At 38.6% G+C, this 5,526-nt stretch overlaps 1 pseudogene; it reads left to right on the forward strand.

Annotated features, from left to right (window-relative positions):
* Positions 1–1,019: 1,019 nt before the first annotated feature.
* Positions 1,020–4,007, forward strand: LOC138991023 (protein PALS1-like; annotated as a pseudogene).
* Positions 4,008–5,526: the final 1,519 nt, after the last annotated feature.

A 5,526-nucleotide genomic window follows, 5' to 3' on the forward strand; every position in this document is an offset into this window, starting at 1 on the left:
ATAATGAAAAGGCAGAAAAATACTGCACAAATGAAGGAACAAACTAGAAACACAGAAGTCCAAATAAATGAAGAGGAAATAGGCAAACTACCTAAAAAAGAATTCAGAATAATGAAAGTAAAGATTATCAAAAACCTTGAAAACAGAATTGAGAAAATGCAAGAATCAATTAACAAAAACCTAAGAGAATTAAAGAATAAATATGCAGAGATAAACAGAACAATTACTGATATTAAAAATACTCTAGAAGTGATCAATAGCAGAATATCTGAAGCAGAAGAACGGATTAGTGTGTAGGAAGATAAAATGGTGGAAATAACTTCTGAAGAGCAGAATAAAGCAAACAGAATGAAAAGAGCTGAGGATGATCTCAGAGACCTCTGGAAAATATCAAACATACCAACATTTGAATTATAGGGGCCTCAGAAGAATAAGAGGGAAAAAAAGGGTATGAGAAAATTTTTGAAGAGATTATAGTTGAAAATTTCCCTAACATGGAAAAGGAAATAGTCAATCAAGTACAAGAGGTGCAAAGAGTCCCATACAGGATAAACTCAAGAAGAAACATGCCCGAGACACATACTAATCGAACTAACAAAGGTTAAACACAAAGAAAGAATGTTAAAAGCAACAAGGGAAAATCAATAAGTAACATGCAAGGGAAACCCCATACGTTTAACAGCTGATCTTTCAGCAGAAACTCTGAAGGCTAGAAGGGAATGGCAGGATATATTTAAAGTACTGAAAGGGAAATATCTATAACCAATATTACTCTCTACCTGGCAAGGCTCTCATTCAAAATTGATGGAGAAATCAAAAGCTTTTCAGCCTGCCCGCCCGCCCGAGGTGCAGGGAGGCGCCTGCCCTGCGCCCAGCGCCTCGGGTTCGCAACTCTCCGGACTCGCTCCAGGCGGGTCCGGGATCTTGGCGGGCGAAGAACACGGAACACTTTCCTCTGGTAGACGGAATGTAGTCGCGTTTCTCTGCCTGACTCAGCTGCTGGTATTCGCCTCGCTGCAGTCTTGAAACAAACAGTTCTTACTTCCTCGCAACCATTTTTAAAGAAAAGCCTAATCCCGTTCATGGTTTCTGGAACAAGTGGCATGCTGGTTATTGGTGTCTTTGAAGTAATAAGAAAGTCTGAGTTTTGCGAAAAAAAATCAGAAAAGAACTAAGAAGAGAGTCAACAAGAACTTTCTGATTTGCATAATAGGAACATCAGAACACCGAGAGATGGCTGTTGACTGCCCTGGAGATTTGGGCACCAGGATGATGCCAGAAGTGCACAGCTGGAACGTATTCGGTAACAGCAGGAGGACATGAGGCGTGGCGTAGAGGAAGAAGGAAAAAACAAGAACTTGACCTTAATTCTTCCATGAGACTTAAGAAACTAGCCCAGATTCCTCCAAAAACTGGAATAGATAACCCTATATTTGACACAGAGGAAGGAATTGTCTTAGAAAGTCCTCATTATGCTGTGAAAATATTAGAAGTGGAAGACTTGTTTGCTTCACTTAAACATATCCAACATACCTTGGTAGATTCTCAGAGCCAGGAGGATATTTCACTGCTTTTACAACTTGTACAAAATAAAGATTTCCAGAATGCGTTTAAGATACACAATGCTGTCACAGTACACATGAACAAGGCCAGTCCTCCATTTCCTCTTATCTCCAATGCACAAGATCTTGCACAGGAGGTACAAACTGTTTTGAAGCCAGTTCACCAGAAGGAAGGACAAGAATTAACTGCTCTGCTGAGTGCTCCACATATTCAGGCACTTTACTGGCCCATGATAAGGTCGCTGAGCAGGAAATGCAGCTAGAGCCTATTACAGATGAGAGAGGAAAGCGTTGGCCAGTATGGAGGAGAAACTGTAAAAATAGTTCAGTATAGAAAAAGATATTCCATTGGGTGCTACAGTTCGTAATGAAATGGATTCTGTCATTATTAGTCGGATAGTTAAAGGGTGCTGCAGAAAAAAAGTGGTCTGTTACATGAAGGAGATGAAGTTCTGAAATTAATGGCATTGAAACCGGGAAAAGATGTCAATGAGGTTTTGACTTGTTGTCTGATATGCATGGTACTTTGACATTTGTTCTGATTCCCAGTCAACAGATCAAGCCTCCTCCTGCCAAGGAAACAGTGATCCATGTAAAGGCTCATTTTGACTACGACCCATCAGATGACCCTTATGTTCCAAGAGTTAGGTCTATCTTTTCAAAAAGGGGATATACTTCATGTAATCAGTCAAGAAGATCCAAATTGGTGGCAAGCCTACAGGGAAGGAGATGAAGATAATCAGCCTCTAGCTGGTCTCGTTCAGGGAAAAGCTTTCAGCAGCAAAGGGAAGCCATGAAGCAAACCATAGAAGAAGATAAGGAACCAGAAAAATCAGGAAAACTATGGTGTGCAAAGAAGAATAAAAAGAAGAGGAAAAAGGTTTTATATAATGCCAATAAAAATGATGATTATGACAATGAAGAGATCTTAACTTATGAGGAAATGTCACTTTATCATCAGCCAGCAAATAGGGAAAAGACCTATCATTTTGATTGGTCCACAAAACTGTGGCCAGAATGAACTGCGTCAGAGGCTCATGAACAAGGAGAAAGACCGCTTTGCATCTGCAGTTCCCCATACAACTCGGAATCGGCGAGACCATGAAGTAGCTGGTAGAGATTACCACTTTGTTTCACGGCAGGCGTTTGAGGCAGACATAGCAGCCGGAAAGTTCATTGAGCATGGTGAATTTGAGAAAATTTGTATGGAACCAGTATAGATTCTGTACGCCAAGTGATCAACTCGGGCAAAATATGTCTTTTAAGTCTTCGTACACAGTCCTTGAAGACTCTAATGAACTCAGACTTGAAACCATATATTATCTTCATTGCACCCCCTTCACAAGAAAGACTTGGGCATTATTGGCCAAAGAGGGCAAGAATCCAAAGCCTGAAGAGTTGAGAGAAATCATTGAGAAGACTAGAGAGATGGAGCAGAACAATGGCCACTACTTTGACACAGCAATTGTGAACTCAGATCTTGATAAAGCCTATCAGGAACTGCTTAGGTTGATTAACAAACTTGATACTGAACCTCAGTGGGTGCCATCCACTTGGCTGAGGTGAAGGAAAACATTCATTCTGTAGCAGGACTGGACTTGACCTGGCAGACTATCCATAGGAAGATAGCCCTGATACTTGAGCACATCTCTGAGGTGGCAGGCAGTGTAAACTGTAGACATGTTCTTAGATCTTGAATTAGTGAGAAGAAAATCCCCTTAAGCAATTTGTTAACAGTAGTCTTTATTCTCTCTCTGTACCTGGCTTCAGAGGTTCTTGCCTCAGATGGGGATTTTAAATGGAAGTTTTCAACAGAGCCATTCTAGTTTATCCATGGTAAAAGCCTTTTAATTCTGTTTTCATCTAACCAAATCTTTTCTGCCTAGTCATATTTCCACAAAAACGTGTATATATACACAATGGTCCGTGTTTCACACTGCAGTAAATATTGATGTTATTTAACAGTTAATTTAAATGATTTCATGAGAATTTGGGAGTGAGGGGGGAACTGTGCTGTGCACTGGGCAAGACGACAGGATTTGGTTAGAAGACTGGCTTAGTCATCAGAACGACTTTACTTTCTTAAAAAATGGAGCCACTTTGGTCTGGAGCTACTCTGTTAGCCTTGAATTCATTTATATGTCTTTTAATTCTTAAAAACATTCCATTAGAAGCACCAATTTTTAGCTCAAACTTTGTGGATCAGACTTCATTGCAGACTCTGATCTAAAACATAGACAACATATGCTGATCTTTTTAAAGGTATAATGAGTTTTTGAATTTTTATCTTAAATTGTCACAACTGATTTGGTAACTTCCTTTTCCTGATCTGCATAGTACAATAGAATGTATAAGTTATATTTTTATGAATGGCAGATATTCATATATAAACTGTGTTGATTATTAAAAGTTTCTTCCTCAAGATGCAGGTTTTACATACATGAGAGGACATAGCACATTTGTGTTTTTGCATTTTATATATGAACACAGTATAATTTGATGACTGTTATATATGTAGGTAATAAACTGGAATTCTGTGATCAATATAGCTGCTGTACTGTATACTAATATTTAAGAGATTGACAAATGGTCATTAATTACACTTGTTCAACATTGGAATAAAATATTTAATAGATTGACAAATGGTCATTAATTATACTTGTTCAACATTGGAATAAAATTATATGAGAGAAATGACATGACAATTGACTTTGAGATCAGAAGGAAAAGATGACCTGAAAGTCATTTGAACATTTTAGGAAAAGAACACTGCAGGGGAAAAGTTAAGCATATAGAAATAGGTTTTTATCGTTAAAAAAAAGTCTGCCTCTTATGACCAGAATGCAACAAGCTAAATCATAAAGCATTTAAGCTAATGGGATTTTCATACTGTCTCTATAGCTTGAAGCTTTAAAAGTCAACTTCTGTAATCGGCATGGAAAGTTAATTTGTAGTCTCTTCCAGGTTTAGGGGATGGTGTGGTGTGTGACAAACAACCTCAAATGTGAATGTCTTGATTTTATTTTTATGATGAATACAGCTACAACAATTGTTTCCAAAGCTAAACACTGGAATAATATTGAATTGTCACTTATTAACATAAGCAACTGTTTTTAATGAGTAGTTTGTCTTGGTGTCATGTATGTATTTGAGTTTTTCTCTTTTGCATAATACTATTTGAACAAATGTAGACTGTTTATATGTAGCCTTTTTCTGTTCAACTTTGTGTGGCCTCAGAGTTGGCTGTAGAGTTATGTCTTATGCAGAAATAATGTTCCTTAGAAGAAAGTAATTCCTGGGTTGAGGGAAGGAATGCCATACATACTGTCTCTTCAGGTCTGAAACACTCCAGTTTATGGCAGGAAAATGCAAAGGTCACAGTGATTTTCAGCAATGAAAACAAAGGACTGTATTAAATCTTTTCACTTTCCCAATTTACTTTCTCCTTAGGAATGAAAGGTAGTCTGTGGAATTTTGTGAGCTGCTTAGCATAACTGACAACTGTTTTCAACCCTAAGGTCTAAAATGTTTGTAGTTTCAGTCAAGTTAGAATTGAGATTTTAGGTGGTGTCAGTAAGTGGCTACCATGCTAGTCTTCTAGTTAGCCTGCAGACCACAGGGCCACACAAGGGCCACGTGCTATGGACTCGGGCATGGCTTTAAGAAGCAGGTTCAAGGACCCTGCCGAGCGAGGCACATGCCATGCCATAGTGCACTCTTAAAAGTCTAAGGTGATGAGGTATTTTAGGGGTCAGTGAAATCTTATGTAATTCTCTCCTTCCTCATCAGCAGTGATAGAGGAATAGAAATGTTTATGTCCCACACTTTCTTCAGTCCCAGTGATATGGATGTGCTGGTACTCATCCCAGCCCCTCCAAAGTGAAAACTGAGTTGTTGCTGACTTCTTTGAAAGAAAATAGAAAAAACCTTGCTCCTTACCTAGCTGTGCTGTATACCACTCTGG

The sequence above is a fragment of the Bos mutus genome, chromosome 15, assembly GCF_027580195.1.
Source record: "Bos mutus isolate GX-2022 chromosome 15, NWIPB_WYAK_1.1, whole genome shotgun sequence".
NCBI lineage: Eukaryota > Metazoa > Chordata > Mammalia > Artiodactyla > Bovidae > Bos > Bos mutus.